The sequence below is a fragment of the Corapipo altera genome, unplaced genomic scaffold (genome assembly GCF_003945725.1).
Source record: "Corapipo altera isolate COAL_440 unplaced genomic scaffold, ASM394572v1 56, whole genome shotgun sequence".
Lineage (NCBI taxonomy): Eukaryota > Metazoa > Chordata > Aves > Passeriformes > Pipridae > Corapipo > Corapipo altera.
In genome coordinates this window covers 10,251,964-10,276,401 of record NW_020884896.1, presented here as the reverse complement: position 1 = coordinate 10,276,401, position 24,438 = coordinate 10,251,964, and the positions used below count along the sequence as shown (strand labels likewise).

At 39.3% G+C, this 24,438-nt stretch overlaps 1 protein-coding gene across 4 annotated transcripts in view; it reads right to left on the bottom strand.

The window, feature by feature from the left end:
• Positions 1 to 24,438, bottom strand: part of VTI1A (vesicle transport through interaction with t-SNAREs 1A) — a 272,432-nt gene that overhangs the window by 11,831 nt on the left and 236,163 nt on the right. The gene's annotated exons all lie outside the window — the stretch shown is intronic.

Below are 24,438 nucleotides of genomic sequence, written 5' to 3'. Positions count from 1 at the left end.
GTAAATATCATCATATTTTTAAAAACCATTCTGAAATCTTCACGGCTTTTTTAATCTGAACAGAAACAATTCATTAATTTTCAAGGGATTTTACTATTAAGGAACAAGATTTCAAGGAAACACATGTCAATGAGATACTTACTTGTACTAAAATACCAAGGGAAAAGTACAAAAGATAGTTTTGAAGAAAAGGATGATATAAAGAAGCAAGTGTCAAACTGTGAAGCTTATGTTGTAAAAGCATCTCCTGTCTCTGTAGCATACCTTTACTTATGGTAATAGGCAAATGTTACATTTTCTATGTAGTATAAAAAAATGGAAATCAGTGAAAATAAAAAAGATGCCAGAAGTCCTAATATTTTTCAATCATTTGTTGGAAGAAATCCCTGCTTCTAAAATCAGACACCACATCACTGCAGGTTTTTCCTGAAATTAATAGGTTAAATAAAATTACTAAATGAAGAAACAGTAGAATTCGAGGCATTTTATGGAGGATTTTGGATTGTAAGAATTCAGCATTTGTTATTCCATTCTCACAGAGAAGGAAGAATATTTTTGCAGGCTCTCCACAAAACAGGAACTTTTGCAAAACATATTTGTACATGAAGCTTACCATCAGAATTGGAGAGGTATAGCAAAAAAAATTCCAACAACCAAATGCAACAAAAGCACTCCAAGTTGTATTTATTTTTATTTTTTTCTCGTGCTTCTGTAAACCAAACCAAACCAAAGCCTTCACCAACAAAACAATGGTAAGAAGAGGTAAAACTGTGTTTTGTGAAACATCAAACCGAGTACAACCTGAAGACAGGGAGTGTAATGTGCTAAAATGAGCATATTTCACGCAGTGAAAGAGAGAAGAAACTCCAGAGAGCAGAGGGGAGTTTTTCTTGGTAAACGTTTTTCATTTGGATGTGGGTGGATATACATATAAATTATATTGGAAAGTGTAAAGAAAAATGCAGTTTTAACCAACTCCAGCTCTCTCCTTGCTTACCCCCCACCTAAAGAAAAAGCAGTAAATGGATGGATGAAAACTGTCACATCAGACAGACACCCTCCCCTGTGACACTCTAAAAGGACTAGCTCTCTATCCTCCTGACAGGTTACAAAATGATCACATTTGCTGACACGTCTTCCGCAAAACTGCTTTAGTGTTTGTGTCCACTTTCCTAGCAGGAGATGAATGGGCTGCTTTGTCCTCATTTATCACTTAAAGCTGAACTAAGATCTGTCTCGTTTATTTTTCCCTTCCTCACTAGAAAGGCTCAACCACAGCATTAATTCTTTCGCGATGACAGCTAATTCAAACTTAACAGGCAATATTTACTCTGCCAAAAGGATGAGGAGGAGGGAGGGATGTTTCTCACTCCTTTTTTCCCCCTAAAAAAAAAAGTGTAGCAGGCTAACAAAATAAAGCTAATTAAGGGCTTTTGGTTCTTGTTGGTTTGCACTTCAATTTAACACCTGAACTTACAAGCTTCTCTTTTGTAGCGGGGTGTGACATTCTCTGCAAAACACCTGATAACAAACGATTTGCCCAGGCAAATGCATGAAAACCAGAATATATATTTACTCACTAGTCCTCATCACTCCTGAAAAGACACTCAGCAAAATTGAAACTCAGCAGTGAAATAGATTAAAAGCATGAAAACTCTTAAAACATTCAGCCTTAAGTAATACACAGTGCAGCTGGCATGACAACCATTTTATTTGTGGGACGTGGGCCCCAAGGCATCCATAATGCTAATTTACAAAGGATTAACTGTGAGTGAAACTCGCTTAATCTAACACATAGTTAGGCAAAGGCATACATAACATACTGAGTGTTTAAATCAGCTCCTCCTATCTCTGGCCCACTGAAAAAATCATTGCTTTGGCTGAGAAGCAAAACTAAAGAAAAATTTAAAAAAAGCATCGAATCCCCCAAATGCTTTATTTTAATACCCTGGCAGTACACACCTGATTGTAAGATTATTTAATCAGTGTCCATGTCTCTAAAATCCCTGTCAAGAGAACACTGAGGCATGCCACCACCTGCATCTGCAAACTGAAGGTTCACTTACAGTGTGAATCTAGGAAATACATATCAAACTTCAATTTCTAGGAATCTGAATTAGTCTGCACAGGGTAGTAAAAGAATATCATATTAAAAGGAACAAATTAATCATGAAATAGGATGGATGTTATCAACAGAATCTACATTGCAGCATTATATACTTTTAATATTCAAGTCCACAGTTAAAGATTAATTTTATATCTTTAAAAAAAAGAATAACATTGAGTTTTACTGCTTTTCTTTCAAGTGAGAAAGTAAAATTAAACTAACTGCATACTGCCCAAAGGATGGGGCTTGGAGAAGAATGACAGAGCTGTTTGGCAGCAACAAAACGGTCCCAAGGTGGACTTCACAGTGCCTGTTAAGTTCAAGTCTGGGAGCTGCTGCTCAGACAGAGAACACAAGTTCTAGGTGTCAGCACATTTCAGATCTCAAAGTCAACAGGCAAGGGCGACCCTTCAGAGTAAAGAACAAATGAAGAGGAAAGGAGGTTTTAAGTGATCCAAGACAGTCAAGCCAGCTCACAGTTGTAGAACAATGGTTGGCATTGGCAGGACCCATCTGTAGGGAAGCCTATAGTACTGTCACAGCCAGACACTGCCAGTGGGTATTGCTCTAGGCAAAGCATCAAGGAATTTGAGTGGGGGAGGGAGAGATAATACCAAAGGAGAAGAAAATGGGGCCTAACATTCACTGCAAAAAAATCCCAAAGGCTAACATGCTTGCAAGAAGCAGATGATAGGCTTTTATCTCTATTACACCTTAAATTCAACAAAATCTGATGAATGAGGAAGCCCAGATTTTTCTTTAAAAATGCAAAGCATGTTTACAGGGTAAATAATTTAAAAAAGAATATATACTTGAAAGAAGACATCCATTGAAACATCCATGGCTAAAATGCCTGAAGGCAAAAACTTGTGCATTTGCATGCTGCATTTTATTAAGTTAGCACACTGTAGCTTTAAAAGAATGCATGGCCAAATTAAGAGGAATGTGTGACTGAAACATCAAGGATTCCTCAAGTTTACATTATGAATCATAGTGCTGTTGATATGAGATGAATTAACCATTTAGTCGATGCAGCTAAGGCACTGAATTCACACCAAGTTCTGCTGGAGCCCTGTGCGCAGGAGCTCGTTAACAGCCAATGTCTACTGTTCCTTTCATACTCGAGGCTCTAGGAGCACAAGGGTTCATTCTACTTTGAGTTAGAAGAGACGAAAAATCTGTGCTTTTAAACCAAGTTCCATCTAGTTTATTATGGACAGCAGCCCGAAATATTTGGGTGCAAAACCACATAGAAGCCGTAACTAAAGCAGATGCAAGGGTAATGTTAACTGACGCGCTGGAAGAGCACTCAGGACTCAAAACACAAAAAGCACATTCCACTCCTCTTGAGTTTCCTTCTGCTCCACCTTTCTAGATTCCTGACCTCCAACCACCGTTGTGCTGGATGGTCCCTCCAGCCACTGCCAACTTTATGACACTGTCCACTTTTGAGAATCACCTCCTTGACGCACACAGCAACCTCTGCTTTGCAGAACAGGTCCCACATCCATTACTGAACACTGATGTTCCTGGCAAATCTGTTCCCCTCACTCCCGCCATGGCAGAAATTGTGCTGCCTTTCCACATTTCAAAACCCAAAATGATTCACCCCTTCTCCATAGCTTCACACACACATACACACAATGGGTCTAACTCTGTTTGTGCCATGTTTAGATCTGCTCCGTATAAACACAAAGCAGTTCCCGAATAAGCTCTTACAAACCTTACATTAAGGATGCCAACCGTGTTTAAACCTTTTTACAAAACTGCATTCATTAGCAGGGGAGTGCACGACATCTATATGGGTTCAGCCTGATGTCTTGCACATATCTTAGTGCCTGATTGACCAGCATTGAATAATGATGCCTTGCCATTAAGCACCGATGGCACAATAACAATTGTCATGAAAATTAGCAATCACAGTAACATGTTAACAAAATATAAACGAACCAGTGCAGACTCTGGGTGCATAAAGCGTTTTGTGTCCTTAACTTGAAATAATGAAGACTACAAATAAAATACTGCAAAAAATTTCTTACAGAAGCTCTGACACTGATACAAATAAAAAAATTACAAATGGCTTGGAGGATCAGTTAGCACACATTCATTACAACATAGGGCTTTATTCTTAAAGGAGGCATCTTGAAAATAGTGTCCTCAAGAACACAGACTGATTGATGACGGAGCACTGTCCAACACTGTTTCACTGTAATATGTATTTATGATTTAACTAGAAGTGATTTCTGTCAGTTTACTGGGCAGAAAGGCTTGATTTCTGTATACAAGACCAGATTTTAAATGGTCACTGAATACTTGGCTATTGCATTTTTTGTGCCCTTTTATTTCTGAATGGTAGTTTTTGCACACATGAAAGAAAATAGGTGCATGCAAACCAGGGTTAAGAGATTTTTAAGAGTGCAATATTCATCTGCAAATCAGCAGATTCAAGCAAACACCAAGTATAGGTCTAGTCACATAGGCAAAAACATCCCAGGCAAAATTAAATGTGAATTTAAAGTAATGTAGCTATACTCATGTACCTTCTGGACAGACACAATTATTACTGTATATAAGGACATCCTTGTTACAATGAGCTTTCAAATGGAAGCACTAGACCCCACACAGGGGAATAAAGTGTTATGATTGGTAAAGCAAAGCCTTAGATACATAATGATAAATCTCAAGTTCAGGGTATCCGGGGGCTGTTCAAGTAACTATTCATCTTTCCCATCTTCAAGATTAAGAATGCTTTTTTCAAATAAAAGCAACTGAAAAGAATGAGACAGGCTGTGGCAAAAACATAAAGACACGGTAACCTACTGTAATAAAAGAGTAAGAGAACCCTGCCTAGAAAAATTACAGCCGGTTGGAAATATCTGACTTGAGACGCTTTTCATCATTAACAACTGAAATTAGCAAACAGAAATAACAGTGGGAAAAAAATCCCTGCATAAGTTGCATGTGACTCCATGGTTCTCTTCTAGCTGACCCTGGAAAAAAGTGAGGAATTTGGAAAATACTCAAGTTTCTTTTCCTCTCCCACATCCCAAACTCTGAAAATAAGTCCAAACCTTTGTGTTCTCAAGCCAGAGGAACTGATTACATTGCAATCAACATTGTATATTCAGAGGTCAAAAGGCTTTGGGGGTGGTGGAGATGGGATAGGACTCCCCATGACCTAACTTCATGACAAAAAGGCCACACAGCCTAAGGTCTGCCTCCAGTCTGCAGACAGTTTCCAGCAGAAGCCTCGCTCATGTTCTCTGAATTCCTTTCCAAAGGGGCTTCTTCTTCTGCTATGGACAGGGGCTCTAGTTCCCTATGTGTAAGACCTTGGGAAATTCCATTAAAAATTGCTGAAAACTGAGCCAATAAGGAATTGAAAGCCTCAATAATGGAGGACTGAAGAATAAAAAAGGGTGGCATTTTTCTAGCTGACTAGCAGGGTTTTTTGAAAAAGTCAGGCCATACAAGGTGCCTAAGATTTTGTTGATAGGGCCGAGGACTTGTGCAGCGCTACATCCTCTAGCTTCAAAGTTCAGTCTTAAGGACTGGGGCTGTGTACTTGTAATAACATGGATACCAATCTCTAGCTATAGTATTACACTCAAACCACATCAATGTGTTTCCACCTGGGCCCTGAATGAAAGAATGAGTCATGTAATAACAGGTGCAGGGAAGTAGTCACACTATCCAACTTTAAACATCCAAATTATATCTAGCTAATCTCTCAGCTCCCTGTATATATAAGCTCGAGTCCTGCTCTGAACTGCCTTCTCTATTTCCTGGCCATATATGCACCCAGGAGAGCTGGTCAGTTAGGTTAGCTCATGAGGCTAGGTGCCTACAGTACAGGAACGAATACCCCTAAAAGACTGAACATGAGACCCAAGCAAGAAAGCTTACTAGCTCTGCAGGCAAAATCATACCAGAAAGGTGCTATCCTATTGTAAACTGTGTGTAATCTCCCATTCACCAGAAATATTGCAGAGATGAAACTCACCAGTAAAGCAGAAGATGCTAATCAATAATTAGCCACCAAAGACCTTGATCCATCATCTCCCTTTAATGGACCCCATATTTGCACAGTAAATTCTGACCAGAATCAAATATACTTTTCCTTTGACAGTTTTCCTGGAGGAGTGAAAGATAGAAGAGACATCCCTCTCTGAGATGAGTGTCTCCTGAAACACATTGGCCTTCCTTGACTCAGAGAGCGATGTCTCTTCTATCTTTCACTCCTGACAATCTTGCCATTAAGATTAAAATTTAGAATTATTTTTATGGTATCTGAGAGTTAAAATACTTATTGGTATATCTAATGCATAATGCAATCTTTCAATACATTCCAAATGTAACAAAAACATATGAACAGGAGTCAAACATGGGAGAATAGGGAAAGCCTGAACAAGGACCTTGTGGATGTGGGACCTAAGATAAAAAGGTAAAACGGAAAGGTGCTGAAAATCCTCTACTAGCTCATATTTTATTCACTGCTTATTTTTTAAACACATGGGAAGGCATTTCTGAAGGATGAAAAGTATCTTTCTGCTGCTGAGAGACCCTAACAGGGAACTTTTGTCTACACAGTTGTGGTGCAGCTTCAGTTTTCTCCTGTCTCTATGTCCACTCCTTCCACAGAGGGAATCAATTAGGTTATGACTGTCATTAGGAGGCACAGCAGGAGGCTTCTGGGGCCACGAAAACTCACCAACCAAAACGGGAGGGGGATTAACTCATTTCATGCAAAGCAGAGGCAACACCAGATCCCTTTGGCAAGTCTAAATGAAGATCATGTGCACAGTGGCAACTGCAAGTGGAAGGAGTCAAGGTTGTATTAATCTTCAACCAGCCTTTCTCAGGGTACTGAAGTATCAAGAAGAACAAATCACACATTTAGTCACCTGAGCATGACTAAGAACCATAGGCCTTAGCAAACATTATGAGAGCTTTAGAAAGAGCTCTGAGGGAGGGTGGATAGCCCAGCTGTCAGCACAATGGCATTCTCTTCAGCACATCGGGTGCATGAAGCCCTGGTCCCCAAAGGGTTAATAGGAAAAAAAAGCTCCAACCCCAACCCCCTTGTCAGCACTCAAAGCTAAAGCAATTATTTCCCCAGCAGAAGAAATGTATGCAAGCTCTTACAAGAACATACATGATCTCATATTGGCTTTTATGATAAATATAGTTAAATTTACATTCTGTGCAATTTAAAGAAAACAAATATGTCAAAAGTCTGCATCTTATCAACTTCCATGATCATTAGAAACCACTAAAAGATATATCTTAAACAGATGAAAGGAACCAAGTCTTTCACTCTGCCTCAATTTAATTAATGGCTCATCTACAGCTTTTAGGTGTGATGAAGCTGGAGACTGGACATACATACTTTTCTTGCATTATTTCCCCCTTATCACACCATATTTGACTGGACGTCTTTTTGTATGGCAAGTTTTCTACAATTGTCTTAACAATGTTGACCTCTTTTGTAAAAACCTGAAGGCATCTGCAGCAATTGTTCCTGAAGATGTGCTATCCAAAATGTTACCATTTCATGGCACTTCTTGAATGATAGAATAGAATTTTTTTTGGTATATATTCATTTTTTTTCAAATGCTATAAAAGAAAGGAAAACAATCATGGCTAAGGCCATTTGTGAGATGGCATTAAAAGAGCCTACTCTGAGACAGATAAAAATAATGAGAATCTTTCTGTCAAGAAGGATTTAGAAAATATCACTAGCATTATTAAAATTTAATTTTTTACTGTGCTTTTTGGTTCCCCCTTTTCCAGTGATAATGAGCAGGACTGCACACCTCCACAATGCTAGTACTTGTTTTGAGCAATAAATTCAGCCTTCCAGTCTGAAGACATTTCAGACAACAATTTTGACTGCTATAGGCTTATTTTTCAACCTTTTCTGTGCTTTGAGTCTTCCTATAAAAACCAGTTCATAAGCTAATTTTCCACAAGGCCAGTGGAACAAATAAAAATCAATTTTTGCCCAACCGGTTCAGAGAAAACCTGGGAACAGTGAAGACAGAACAGTGAAAAATAAAAAGAATCGATGTATTCACAAATGGTTTACCTGATAGAGAACTATCAAATTAGTTGACAGGGGATACTCGCCACTATGAAAGTATTTTCTTTTCAGCATGTTACAGTATTTCTATTAGGGGAGCAGAGAAGCCTCTACTTTGTTATGACCTCAGACACCTCAGTTTAATAACCACCCCAAGCCTCCAAGCATTCGGTAAAACTACAGGGCACAAAGTCACAGTGCAAGAGCAGTCGCGGGTCTTGCAACCGGAGGGACCTACAAGCCCAGCCTGGCTTAGAGTGGGTGTAAGTTTTCATGATCTCCTGGAAGGAGAGAAGATTCCTCTTTCAGTGAACACAGGGAGACATTTATGACCTCAGGCCAACCTTGTCAAGAGGAATTTGGTCCATCAAGAGAGGAAAAAGTCGTAAAACACCACCCAGACTTCCCTCCCCTGTTAAAAACCCAAATGTTCAGGAGCACACTGAAGACAAAGCAGTTTAATGTCTTGGGCAGAAGAACACAAATTTCTCCAAAGACGGGAATCCCATGCGTAGACTTCAAAACTTTCATAATCCCAAGGACAACTCAGGGCACAGGCTTTAATATTGTGGCCCAATCTATTTCATCAACTTTTCCACTGATTGGGCAAGTGTTCCTGAAACTGAGATACCGAGAAGGGGTGGGATAGGTGCTCACGACCGCCTGTCTGCAGCCAGAAAAATACGTCTGGAGAACTGATTGAACAACAGAATCTGCTTTTTAACACAAAGTAACCATCGCTGCTGTGGAAATAAAACAAATTTATAATTTACAAGCTTAAATATTAAGGAAGCTATTTTTAAGTAGCTGTAATCTTCACCCTAGTATGTAGCATTTTATACACTATATTTTCATGAGTTGGCATTAAAATTTGACTCATTTTAACAGAGAAAAAAAAGGATTAAGTATGTTACTCTGAAGTAAAGCTGCCTATTACCTATTTAAAATATTATAACACACCATGGAGACATCATTTCTAGGGCCAAACAAAACATTACCCAATGTAGAAATAGCATGAAATATAAAATATTCAGCAGAAGAAGAGTATTTGGAATTAAGCAGTTTCATTGCCAATAAACAGCATCACAATAAATAGTGTGTATGTAGGAAAAAATACATGGTTCTTCACCATTTGAGATGTAACACCTCAGTGTGGGAAACTAATAAAGATACTACTCTTCCACTAAGTACATACAGGGAAAAACTAAAACAACCACACATTTTGATTCTGAATCTCTTACAACTGATGCTAATTTGCTTATGATATCTGCCTGATTTAGAGCTAATCTTCTGTAAATTAACTCCTAATGCTGTCTGAAATAATCCTCTTAATGCTGGTCTGTCTTGAGTACTTTATATCAAACACCATGAAATACACAAGCGTACACAAGACGTACAGCATTTGTAGTGCTGTTGGCTGCTCAAGAATATTTGCTCTGCCATGAAGACATGAGGATGGTGCAGAGCTCTGGGGCCCTGGGGGGGCTTTGGGACAGCACAGTGTTGTGATGCTCTGATTGCCCCCTTCAAAGGGAGCAGAGAGCCAGTTCTGTGTCCCACCACCTCCTATCCCATCACCTCCTGGCCACCAGGGAGGAGGCTCTTTGCCTCCTGACAAAATGGTGCAGGGAGGTACAATTACATGCTCCAAAACTCCCACCTCCAGCAGCATATGGTAATGAGAAAAAGTAAACCACTCAGGCTTTGAGATTTCTGAGCAACAAGATCTGTGTTAAACAGCACTAATTATCAGCTGGAAGCCTAATCTGATAACTGGTTTGAAAAGACAGAGACAGACCATTTTGTCTCTTCAGTGGAGGAAAATATTTTTAAGGGTGTTGCTTCAGCACTGGTCAGCTTAATTGTTATTGTCAGTGTGCTAACTCTGTATTCAAAAATATTTTTTTTCCACTAAATCCACTGGAATGATTTTCTCCCCCAACATTAATTTAAGGATACAGATGAAAACCTAATTGATATTGGTGAGCAATGCAATACAAACATATTATTTTCTTGGATTTTGAAACATAAATGGCAGGCACAACTTTGACTGAATGGACTTCTTTATGTTTTAACAGTTGGTTTATTGGCCCAGACTCCAACATATAACAAGCACAACTGCAAAAGCAATACATTTTTAATTGAAAAATTCATATATTTTTACTATGAAAGTGACTCAAATAACAAGTAACTTTGTCAGGTTAAGGGCTTTTAAAACAATTTTAATATATGGAATGTTGTTTAGAAATTATATTCTCACCATAGCAAGTGCTTATAGGAGGCTATTAAAAGAAAAAATACGTATTGTTTAAATCACACTTTATTGGAGTTTGTTTTTTTAATATATTAAAGAACAGATAAAGCACAGTGATCAGTGAGCCGTATGTGTCCAACAGCCCTTCAAGAGCCTTGTGGAAATGTATAAAACAAGCAGTGATACAATCCTTTGCCAAACACTGTCATAAATTTTTTATTTGGCAGCTAACATTCTCACTAGTTTTCTTGGCAGCAATTGGGACCTTTAGGAAGAAAGGTGCAGGAGAAAAATACCTTGTTTAGAGATGTTTTCAACACTTTCTGGGATTTTTCAGAACTTCTGCCTGCAGCACATTTTACAACCACAGTCTCCAGTCACCTGATGAGTAGGTGGTGGTTTTAAACTTTTTTTTTAATATAGACAGCCTACTACCTCCCTCTGGCCTTCAGCCTAGGTTGTCAGTGTGGATGGGGGCTGTATGTTGCACAGAGATACAAGTGGTTGCTCCTCTCTGTCTAGACAAAAAGACTTGAAAATAATATCAGAACGAACCTTTCATTGCTCCTGATACTATCTGTATCTTATTCCCACGTGACAGAGATAAATGAAAGGCAAACGTGCTGATTACTTTTGCATTTTTCTAGGGAGATCTCTGCAGAAGAGCTGGTCACAGGTGCAGCTGCCCTGGCCAGACAGCAAGTTGCTGAGAAACAGAACTGAGAAATAGATTTCTTTAGCCAGGTCTGCTCTTCCAGAGGGTTTTTTTGTTTGTTTGTTTGTTTGTTGGTCAGGTTTTTTTCTTAAATATAATAAACTTCACATCTGATGCACAACCTTCCTCTGTGCACCCAGATATGCTGATGTATTGTATGTGTGAAAACATGGCTCCAGTGGTACAGTGGTTTGGGATGTACAGGGCAGAATTAAACAGTTCTTACCAGCTCTCTTATGGAGCAGATCTTTTATATTTTGGTATTTCATAGTTTCATAATAGAAACGAGATGAACTTATTTTACATCTCAGCAACTTCCTCCAAAACTTTCACAACAGTAAGATACATTTCAGTTCTTCACGTGGACCTAAAGGAAACAGTTTGTCTTCAACAGAGGTGGACCAGGAAAAGCACCTTTTCCTTATCTGCCTCAAATGAGAAAGGCTGAAATTTAGTTTTAGACAGCATAAATTGCTTTAAACATAGGTTTAATTAAAGTAATGATGTTACATTTATAAACACAAACTAATAGGCTTCCCCACAGCTTGTGTTCCAGTTTTGCCTCTCGTGTTTATCCGGGGCATCATCCCCTCGAGAACTTTTCAGAGCCCACACAGACATCTAGTGGCAGGTGAAAACACTGCACGATGTCACAGCACCTGGCACAGCTCCACGGGGGATGGTGAAGGTGTGAGGTGAGCTAACTTAGTCTCTGTTAAGACTATGGATAGGCAATCAAACAGGGAGAGAATTGCTCCCTCTGTGCCATCCCAGGTAATCATGGTGAAAGAGTTGCTCTCTTGGCAACTCTGGCTTCCCAAATTTCCATTATTATTGATTCTTTTCAATTAAATTGGAGCTCTTTTTGCCTTTCCGAGTACCTTTAAGTTTCTCTCTCCTTGCTACTATCTTATTTTACTTAAAAACTGCAGAGGTTAATTATGCAACATCATTGGAAAGGTTCTCTGAACGTGGCTGCACGCAAGGAAGCCTACTGGAACATGCCAGAGCAACATGATTTTACAGACAACAAAACACACACGATGAAAAAGCGCAGTCAATAATAAATTCTAAATGGTTGGAGGAGGAATATGACTTGCTCTACAGTCTGCATCAATTAATGGAAAGTTGCCTAAAACTTCAGTGGGGTTTGAGTCCCACATCTGCAAAGAAGATCAAGCGCCACAGCTCTGCAAAGTTGTAAGAGCTCAGTGCCCTGATTCTGCTCTGTTACACCATTTTAAATCAAGCAGCACTCAGTGGTGTCATAACCCTGTACATCTGTGTCAGACCCTGTGTTGCAAGGACAGACCTGATGCCAAGAATGCAAAACAGATGTTGCTTTCCTAATGTTTTCTTGTTGTCATTTAAGTTGTTTTCATGGGGTTCTGTTTTCATTTGGGGGAGTGAAACAGGTCGACAGGACTTTTCAGACGGCAGACTGGAGGAATGCTTCTGCATCTTCCTTTGTATTTTTTGTGCATGTGTGAATATACAGAGACTTTGAGTTACAACTGGGAAAAATTTTTTTTTTTTTTTAAGCTTCATTTGAGCTATGCTTAGTTCCCTTGGGGCAAAGTAAAAGGTAGCTATTTGTGGATGGGAAAAAGGGCTTTTGTGAACAGCAAAACTGCATCACCAAGCAGCTTAAGAAAAAGATTTTTTGAAGTTATTTTTTACTACTACTTTAAGAGGAAACAGGGATAAATATATCTTTTTTGCATGTTGACTCATTAACAAATTTAGCAATAAACACCTTGCAATTAAGTCCACTAGTTTACTGCTGTCCAGAAATTTCTCAATACTCTTTGCACAGAAGGTTTTGGAAAACATACAACTAAGAAATGGTGAAGGCAAATCCCAACAGCTCGCTCAAGCAAATCTAGCTGAGGTTTAAACTCACTTCTGAACACTGAAATTTGAGATGCTGTATCAAATAAGCAGCTCTTTTTCCCTTAAGAGAAGAAACTGGGTGTAGCTAACCTAGTGCATAATAGGTTTATTCTCATTCACAAAACAGGAATTATTTTATGGCCCCAAAGTAAAACTAGCACAGAAATATACCGGCAGATTTGCTGCAGATGTGTGTTGTGACACGTATGCAGGGAATCTGCTATTAATCACACGCTAAGATTTTAATATTATGTAGGGTAATGCAGGCAATCATTATGGTGAAGGTTCTGGATTCATAACAGCCTAACCCACAAATGGGACTTTTAAATTTAACTCTCACTCTCGCACTGCACCAATTGAATTCCCTGATTCACCCTCCCCATTCCCCATTACATATATTTATTTCAATATCTATTGTGCCTTCTTTTTGTGCTTGTGCTCCACTTCTTTTCTTGCGACACATGACAGTTGTTGGGGAAAGTGCAGCTTTTCAATTCTCCCGTTTACTGGACTATGACAGGAATGTTCTTGTTAGAGGGTCTGTTTGTGAGACCCTTGGACACATATCCAGCACAGGAAACGGTCTGGCTCAAATGCTGGAAAAGCCATTCTTCACCTGAATCCTTCAAAATTTGTGTCTGAACATAACTAGAACTTACGTATCCATACCCGGACTAAGATTACTATGGACAATTATACCGTGGAAATGCATTATTCTGACAAAGCAATCAATCACGTTATTTCTCACAATTTCAGTTCACTCCTAAAATTTTCCTTACCTCCAAAGCCAGCTGGATATTATATTACTGAAGCTGTTGAAAGGGTGTAACACTAACCATGAAGCCAAAGGCCACTAAAACTATGCAATGCATAAATTTTTATTGTTTGCTCAGCATTGAAATCTCATTAGGGCTCATAACTCATTGGCGCACTGCAAACATTTGCATCTGCTGATCATGAGAACTTAGATGGAATGTACACCTTTGGCTAATTTACTTGTTATGTTTTTAGATGAGACTGTTTGTGTTGCTTTTTATTTTCTTTTTTAGAAGTCCTTATGCTGTTGTGAGACAAATGTCCACTTTTTAAACTAAATACATGAAAACTTTCATTTGCAGTTTCTCAAGGTTGTTCTGTTGCTGGCAATGTTCATGATCATCATTTTACAAAAGCTTCATTTGACTTAGTATTCAGGATAATCATTGTTTGAAAACTGTGCCCCATAGAGCATTTCACTTCATTCATCCTTTCTGTTTTATGCAGCCACATTTTAATTAGATTAAAATTTGTCCTCCAATTAGTTTTCATTAAAGTTTATAGATTACAGGAAAAATCTCTACTGAGTTGTGCTTCAAACTGTGCCTAAAGTTTAAAATGAAATAACTGTGCAAATGAAGCGATTATGAAGATTATTACTATGCAAAAAACATCAGTCGTTTCTTGGTTTACTTATACATTTAACTCTGTAATTCATTTTGCCGACTTCAATACCTCTGTGTTCTCCAGAGTAGTCATCATAATAATACCTTACAGTTACAGGATACCTTTCATTACCAAGGATCCTTAGGGGCCTGATTCTGCATACCAGTAGTCCTGTTGAAGTGCTATCTGAGCAAGTGCTACTCGCTGCATATGAACCAGAACCCAAGTACAGGTCAAATTCTGCTTTCAGATACCCACGTAGCATTACTGCTGATCTGTGCAGCTTGGAATGCAAACCAGATATGAACATTATGTAAAAAGTCCTTATGGGTGAGATGTGGCAGCTGTTTAATGGTGCATGGTTACAAGACTCACCTCTTTAAATGAGAGTGTGAAGACAGATACTTCCCCCCCCCCCCCAGTGAAAACTGCAGAGAAAGCTGAGAATGTAATTATCCAAAGAGGAAACAACTCAGTAGGACACTGGGGCTGGGGCTGCATCTCCTCTGTCACTCACATCTTCAAATGTGACATTGCCAAGTATCGGATGCCCAGTCGCTAATACCTCCTGCACATGCAAATCTACTATGTGCTGAAGGCAATATAAAGTTTACAGTTCACCAGGCTGATCGATCCTACAACCAGAGCAATCTCCTGGTGGAACACAAGGGACTCCATGTCGGAGTAGAGCCCCACAGAAATGGATCTGTTTGCAGGAAATTCTCTTCCAATAGCAGGAGCTATAAATATAAACATAAAATTAAATTAAAAAAAAAAAGAGAGAGATGCAGCCAACATCTTAAAACTAAAAATAGAGACACTTGGGTTACAAGAACAGGGACCTGTCTTTGCTCTAGCAACATATTTGTGATTGGAGGAACACAGTCGAAAACAACTATTTTACTACAAATGCAATGTAGCTCATTAGCCTGATAAAATGATTTCGGCAAAAAGCAGGAGCGTAACAAGCAGTTTTTCCTATTTTCCATGCACTAATTGGTTGAACAACCATTAGTAAATCTTCACATCCCTGAGGTAACTAGTGTTATTCCCACTTAGCAGTTGGCAAAAGTAAAGTTTAAGGGCGTCAAAGGCTAGAGGGGAGTTTATAGGTTAAATGTTCTGACTCAAGCCAAGACCATGCTTCCAAGATGCAAAGCATCCAGCAGCAATACTAATTTTGGGAGTCATGCTCAAGTCTGTCCCTTCCTCTCCCTGTACTCCTCCTCTTGGTATTCATGTCTGCCATCTCGTTGCAGCATGCCAACCTCAGTTGTGTTGATTCAACAGCTACGTGATGAATCAGATCAAGCAATTGATCCAGGATAAAAAAAGAAAGAGAAAAAGGAAAAGAGTGGAGAGGAGACCTGTTTTGCACTCAATCAATGCAATTTGAAGACATTGATTGGAAAACAGAAGTGCCCATATAAACAAGAAAGCAGCTGGATGCAGCATAAGGGCAGATCCTGTTGATGATGCTGATGGTTTTACACCACAGAACTGAGGTCCAAACCATTCTGAAATAATTCTATTTTTGTCTTTTAACTCTTTTATAACTCTCCTTACTTTTACCTCCCTTTGCCTGCTTTGTTCTGAGGAAGAGTGCAGCTACTCCATCTTACCTTTGCACAAGAAATTTGCGCAAGGCAATTCAGACTCTGCAAGTATTTGACTTTCTGCAATTAAAAGCTGGAACATCAAGTTTCATTTCTAAATTACATTGACTATATTGCAGAAATACTCCTCCATTTCCTCAATAGAATTGTCATGTTTCATAAAATACAGACAAACAAGTCACGCTTTATGTCAAGGGTGCATTTACAAGTAGTTTATAAAGGATTTAGATGATTAACCGTATTTTAAGACAGTTAATCAAATTTAAGAGGCTATTTTAGAATTTTACATATCAAGCAGTTATTTATAACCCTCATTATTGCTTTCTACTTTATATCCAACCCTAATGCACACCATTAGAATATTCCGCTAACTCTTTATCAATTATTTGTGTTAGCAGAAAAAAAACCAAACAACCCTCCCCCCCCCAAATCCTATCATAAGGAATAGGTTAGATAATTAGGACATTGAGACTCCTAGACTAAATGAATCAGATCCAAGAATTAAATCTTTTAAGGTAGTTAAACAGCCTATGCCATGATTTAGATTCTTCAAGGTCCCTAAAAATCTCAGGCCTCATCACTGTGCACATGGGATTCAGGCAATTTTAAAAAGTTGGTCAAGTGTCATATGAAAAGGCACAAATGCTGAAGCAACTGCAACAGCTGAGGAACACATATTTTCTTCAACAAAACATCAGCATCACGACAGGATGCTTAAAGCTTCAGTGCTTCATGCTGGTTGGGAAAAAAAAAGCACAACAATGGAAAACTTGAGGAATGTTAAATATAACTGGTATCCTTACAAAACACAGTCTGCTCAGAATGAAAAATTATTTCTTGTGATTTTATTTGGTCATTTGAAGCAGTGTCTTCTGTTTTTCACAGTTTTCACTTCACTTGGTACTGGACATATAGAACATTTTTAATGAAGAAATAACTACTGATTAATTTTTATTGTGGTATGATTTATATAGTTAAAAATCTATTCTGGAAGTATAGTGTATTTAGTGCTATTTTTGCCTAGGAATGGAAACTCAAACTAGAAATAGAGTCATTCATTCACACTTACAGGATGACATCCCGTTGACAGGCATGCAAACTTGGAAAGGTGCTACACAGTCACTCTTAAAGTACTACGCTACATTTTTTTACCTCTAAGCTTCAATTAAGAAAATGTTATAGAGGGATCAGTACTTTGTTAAGTCTAAGGGTTCATCATTTGCAACAGATCATCTTTCAGAAGCACAAAGACAGAATAGTCAAGGCACTAACTACTAAATAAACTGTTTTCACAACAGAACTGGCACCTTCAAGCCCCTCTGCGTAGAGGTGCTGTGCTGTCGGGAGTTCTGCTCGTTCACATTGTGATCTCAAAGAGCATTCCCCAGTCTGATCACATGGGGAATCCTTCCTGTGAGGCAGTTGGTTGTTTGCTTTGGTTCCTGGTTTGTTTGTTTAGTTGGTTTTTTTCAATTTGGGGAGAATGAAAATCATAAAAAGCATGAAAATACGGTTGAGGAAGACATACTCAGAGATTCTAATACAGCTGGAATGCTGTCGGTGCTAACGAGCCCTGAGCAAGTGATCTGTGTCTGGCACGCTCTGACAAAAAAACTGCAATTACAGAAGAACCAAAAATAAAACAAGCAACTTTAAACCTCCTGGACGTGTGAGCCTCGGCCTTAGAATCATATTTGCACTTGCTTCCACAGTCTTGCTTCCAAAAGGCACCCAAAACTGGAAAGGCCTTTCTAATGGGAAGGAAGGAAGGAAAGTTTCCATTTGAGACCTGGCATTTCAGAATGGCAGAAAGAGCAGCTGACCCCGGAGGCTGTTGCCTCTCAGTGTCAAATTCCTACAAGAGCAGCTCGTGAGACTTCAGCTCTATCATACCTGAATCAAAACGTCAGGGCTCAAATCCACACCGTAAGTCATGCCCTCTGAAATTGAGGTACATAATCCTCTTGGCTTTGCTTTCTGTTGGGCTTCTCCAGCCTTGCACATGCCTCTGCAGCGCCAATCGGGATGTGTTTCCCTTTTTGTCTTACAGAGAAAACCTCAGCTAGCCTCAAATTTTAATGATTTCAAACGATGCGCTCTGTAACTTCCTTTGCACCAGCTTCCTTGTTTTCTGCTGGTTCCAAAAAACCCTTTGACCCGCTTGTAAGAACACCATTTCTATTTCTGTCATCCCAAATTAACAAATGAATGAGGAGAGGGGAACCTCCCCTGTCACTCCAAACCTTCACCCTTCAAGTCCCCCTGCCTCATAGCAGCCCTGGTGCTCTAAAATAAAAGGAGCATTAATGGGCTGAAGTTTCAATGGGACATCAGCACTTGCTTAAATAATATTCCGAATCATGGGCTAACTGGTGAAGGGCAAGAGCAGGTATTTACTTGGTGCAGTCTCTTAGGATACAATGGATTTATGGCCGTCAATTCTGAACAACACCACTATTGTTTCTTCACATTCTATTTGTCTCCATTATTCATTTGTGTTGATTTTGATTGATGAAGACACTTTAAAAAAGGAGGGGAGAAAGGAGGAGGGGGAGAGGAATACTTCAACTGTTTGGTCTCTAATTCCTGTAAATCTACAGTTCATACTGCAAGAGTGCTACTCAAAAGAAATGTCAATCCTCACATTTTGGGAAGGATTTTTTCCTTTTACCAGTCTCTCTTCTTTCTGAAAGAAGTAGGGTGCAAACAGTGCTTCCGATACATACCTAATCACCATAGAGGTGGCACATCACACTTCAATCGGCCAGGAAAACCAATGTTGGCCTTTTTAATGAAAAAGCGTTAAGACTTCTGCAAAACCTCTTTTACATATTTACTTCCTATGCCACAGCTAATTAAGTTTTAGGCTGGTTTGATATGTCAAAAATTGCTCAGATCACAGAGTTGAACCCAAGCAGAGCAGATATAAATTCTTCATTCAAAGTGAAAGCATCTGCCAGAAAACTGATGGTGTTGAAGTCACAAAGAAAAGGCCCAGCTTTGGCTTGTTTTTTTCCCAAGCATATGGTATTTACTGACCCCTCATTAAAATATCCTGACAGAATACAGATTATGAACCATCCGACTAATTTCTTTACATTGGAGGCAGCGTCTGAGTCCTGGGGGTAAAGAGATTCCTGAGAGTCGTTTAAATTCAATTCACTCCTCTCAAAGTTTTAAATGAGCTTCTGAGCAAGCACTACAGATTTGCCAAGCTCTCTGCTTACTTATGGAAAAGAGAGGGGGAAAAAAAAAGAAAGAAAGAAAAAGACACATTCACCACATACTTGCATCTATCCTGCTCAGAGATCTGTCTGGTACATGCTGACTGCAACATTCAATGGACTGCCCATAGCCAAGGGAAGCCCAACACCCTCCTGAATTTTTGGCTTCAGGATTTCCTTTCGAGTTCCACCCCTTTTTGCACTTTAAATAGTAGGAGCTATAATAAAGTGAGAGAAGCAGCAAAAAAAAAGGACAGATAAATTATTAATAAACTGGCATCAGATGTCCTAGTCACCACCACATTCAAAAATCAACCCCTCTGTTGAGATTTTGGTGTCTAAAATGTTAGTGTTTTAAAATGACTGCAGACTCGGGAAGAAAGCTTTGCTCTTTCCTATTATCTCTGAAAATGTGGGGTAAGAAATGTTATTTGTAAAAAGGAAAATTTGACTTCCAAGAAGAAATAGGTGAAGAGAGGAAGCGTCTGTGGAACTGCTGAATACACAAAAGCTTGCTGCTTGACCACTTGGTTCGTTTTACAAAGCATAATTACATCTGCCTTTTTTTAATATAGTGTGGTTCATATTATTACTTTCCGTACATCTTTCATGTTTCAAAGAAGTAGGCTGCTACTAACTGGTGTTAGGAAGAAACTCATTATAATTACTCGGCATTTCTGCAGCTCCTGGAGATGGATACAAGATGTGTGCAAAATCATCCAGTTCTGGTTTTGAAACTCCTGTCTTCAAAATTTTGACTTTTCAAAATGATCTGCTCTTAACACAACGTGAGTTGTCAAAGGCTGTCAAATAAACCATAAAACTCTCAGGAAATAAACATCTCTCCTCTAGTAGGTTTGTATATATTTCTGCAAAAGTAAAGAATTCTAAAAGTAAATAAACACATGGGAGGATTAGAGAAGCAATAAACAAAAGCATTTCCTCATTTTGAATTTAAGAAAATAGGAGTCTCTTTCCAGCCATTGCCAGGAAATATTAGTGCACATAGGTGAGGTTTGTGCTAGCTAAAATATTATTTTGTGCTAAGGCATACGGACATGCATTCATGCATACATGCACACAGACACACACACTACACGTATATCCCCAACCTAAATTTAAAAAAAGTTTCTACCATGCCATGATGAATTGATGGACAGAAGATTTTAACACCCTTTTGGACCAACACAGGCACGGGGTTCTTGTTGCAAGATGATAAAGATAATGCTGAAACCTTTTAGTCCTAATGAAGGAGTTTACAGGATTCTTAATCCCTGCACCCCACCTCACTTCTCCTGCGGTCTGCTGAAAGCTTTAAAACAGTCCCCAGCACTAACATGGTACAGAGCCTGTTGAACATGCTGATCTGCTCATGATTACTCTTTGCCACTGTAAAACAATCTAACTCCTCAAGTGAATGGAGTCTGTAGCAACAATGGTGTTATTGACTTGTTGCTCCAGCTCTATTTAGTTATTACCCTCGAGGCCACAATCAATAGACTTTGCACCAAGTCAGCCTAATAAATCCCAGGCTTTCACTGGAGCTTTGCCAGGAACTGCTAGAAAATCTATGGCAGTCAAACACTTAGAGTATGAATAACATAGAAAGCTGTACTGACAGCTGTATAAATTAATTAACAAGGAATGTTCTTACTCTTTTAAGAAGATCATAATGCACGTTTACCATGATTTAAGGAGTCACAGGTAGAGCAACAGAAAAATTACCTTTGTGCTTTCATTTAAAATAAAAATCAAATATGATTAAAACAAAACAGCTTCAGACTACTTTTTCCTCCCTTTGATTACTGGATGTGCAAAAAACTGCATTAGCATTACTGCTGTGGCTGTTTAATTATTCCAAGTTTGATTTAAAAAGGAACTGAGCCCAGCAACCACCGACCACTCAGTGCAAACGGTGCCGGCATTTTAACCTGATAAATGTTGACTGTTGTGTGCTAGTATTCCGTAGCCTGCATCTGCAAGGGGGACTTGAATCACGTTTGTAATGCAGTGATTAAAACAGAAACAAAAGGAAGGGGGGAAACAGTTGTTCAAGAAGTAAGAGGTTGGTCACTAGTGAATTCCAGGTTCTTTCAGTTCCTCCTGTAATAAGCAAGTATTCTGCAGACTCAGCTGCGAGGCGCCTGATCGCAGTGTCTGGAGACACGCTGAACCCACCGTAGGAAGAGCTTGGTGCCAGGCCTGGAACAAAAGAATCTCCTTTTTGCACGCTGAAAACAAATGTAACAGATCAATTGGCTCTTACAGATGATTTGCTGCCCCAGTGGTACTTTCTGGGTGCATTCAGCTTCCCTAATGAGGGTCACTGCTTTGCCGGGAAGCGAGGAGTGGGCTTGGGCCACCTGCCAGGCTGACACTCAGTGCCTCCCATGCAGTGGAGGTGTGCACGTGTGGGCACAACCTGGGGCAGAGACCCACGCTTGAGTCTGAGTTGTGGCAGCCTCTGACTTTTAGGGAAGGAAAGGAAGGTTTGGACGGACAGCAAGGAAGAACTAAGCCATGAATGGGAAAGATGAACATAATCTGTCCCAGGCCTTGACAGAACTGATCTCACGTGTGAGGTGAAGGAGGTCAGACCAACCTGTCCCATCTGAGAAGGGGTAGCAAGCAAATAGAGGTGGAGGCACAGACACTTTAGAATGGAAAAGAAGGTGTGTCCATGCCCTAAGGTATGTTTTACCCTCCACAACTAGTAATGGGCTTCAAGAAGCAACCCTGGGAAAGGAACAGAAAGCCTACTGGTTTGCAATAATGGATGCTCATTTTGCTTCTTCTGGGTTTTAGAGGCTCTTAAAAACCTCAGTGGAAGCAAGGGGAACATTTTTTAATTTGAATAAGCATACTCTCAGGAATCAACAAGGGAAAACTCAGTAAGCATCAGCTCATCCACGGCTACTTCATTAATCCATCATTCCTAATAGAATGAAAATCCTGGTTATTCTACCTGATAAGGAAAGCAGTTATGTTTGGGTCCCAACCCATAAGAAAGGGCATGTGAATGCTGGATTGGATATACTGTGAGCATACTCTCACCCTGACGACGGACAGCTTCACCTTGAATGGTTGGTCACCATAATTTAAAAAAAAAGATTTTCAGTGGTCATTTTGGTACTGCTTGTTACAAGCAGACAGGAAGAGATGAAGTTCATTTCGTAGCTTTCAATTCCTCTCTTCTATGGACAAATGCATTTAGTTTCAACTTTTAAATTCAAAAGTAGGGCTTTCAGGAACTTCAGTGGTTCTAAGGATTGAGAGAGCAACTTCTGTTGAAGTTTCCAAATTATGTTTAAGGCCTCCTGACCCAAAAGGACTCATGAGCTTTTTGCAAAAAAAAGTTATACTTTGCATTTATAACATGACCTCAAATTTGAGGTTATTTGATTGCTTCTGAGCACTGCTCCTCCCTTCTCCTTTCCTTTCCTTTAAAAATATGCCAAATTATTTTGTTTTAAAATATCCCTTTCTATATAGTCATCTGTAAAGTACATATGCATCAAATAAAAGAGCTGCTTGGGAATTAGGACGTATTTTCAAGAACAGGAAGTGAGGTGGAGAGCCAGAGTTTCTGAGGGCTCAGTCCTGTCAAAAGAGCTTAGATTTCATTATCAGATGAATAGCTGTCCTTTTAAAACATAACTTCTCTTTTATAGGGTCAATTTCAGTACCCAAAATTGTATCATCAAAAGCACAATTTAGTATTCGGAATTCACTGAAATTGATTTGAACCCACCAGGGAAGTGCCTGGGGCCTTACAGCTCCCCTCCTGGCAATGTACAATTGAAGGTGACCATACGCCACTGTCCAGCATCCTGTTAGCAGAATAAAGTTACTCTGTGTTTAGGTAAAAAAAAAACTGTACAGTTTCTGGGTCCTGGGTCATCCTTGAGATTTCTTGTGTCATGTGACTGTTTTTATTCACTAACTTTCTGAAGAGTCAGTCAGTCACTGTAAAATGCTGATTCATTTTTTATAATGAGCAGAGGCAATAATATATATATTTTCAAGCAACTATTTCAAATATGATATCTAAACTCCTACACCTTCATTTTGTATGTGCAAAAATGACAGTAGAGTTGAAACCTTAGCATTTATGCCAGTTTCTGACCTGTTAGTAGGACCTGGGCTGGGTGGCAGCACGCAACACACAGACCCGTAACTCTGGCATAGCTCAGTGGAAGACAGAGAGAACATCCAGGACCTGCCAAAAGCAAGAGTGTTGGATCTAGTGCTGGCATCCTTTTTCTTCCTGAGCCAGTTTTGCAGCAAGCTCTACCATGCTGTCAGGAAGCACTGTGCTGCTGGAAGCCTCTCTGCTTTGCTGATGAGATTTAAAACTAAGCTCCTGGTCTTTTGGGAGTTGTTAAAGATCCTGAGATAAAAGTGAATCTCATTAGCCAATCTTAAGAAACTCATAGAAGAGGGACTGTAGAAGGAGAAATAGCTGTTTATGAGCACAGCAATACAGAATTTCATTAAGTTCTTGCCCATATTCTGCATCTGACCAATACAGAAGAATACAACTACAGAGACACCAAAGGATTCTGAATCTCTCATTTCCTGACATCTTCAGAAATATTAATTATCAGCTTCACAGCACTATCTAGCCTGTTTGCTTTTTCTTCACCGCTCAGCTTCTTGATTCGAGCCTCCTCAGCCTCACTCCAGCCAGCTCTGCACACAGCTGGCACAGCTGAGCTGTGCCTGTCCTCAGCCCTTTTATTCAGGCCACAGTGTTTCCCTGGCTGCCTGTCCTCCATCAGGAACATGAAACAACTTTACAATTTGAGTGCAACTAAAATACCTATTTAATTTTTTTCATAAGACCGGGAACTTTTGGCAATCCCAGGAAGAAAAAAAATACTATTTTTTTAAAGAGGTTTGAATCAAGCATAGGTTAAAAATCTGATAGGTTTTTTTAACTCTTTTCTCTCTTGTTTCCCTGTTCATTGCACTGCACGTAAATCCCTCTCCTCTCTTCATGAACTAATTTGATGGTCTTATTTTTAAGCATAGTATTAGTAATCAAACAACAGCATTTTCTCTAACTACTGAGGTTTCTTCACTTGTACATGAAAAAGCACAGTAATTCCCAGGCATATAGCCA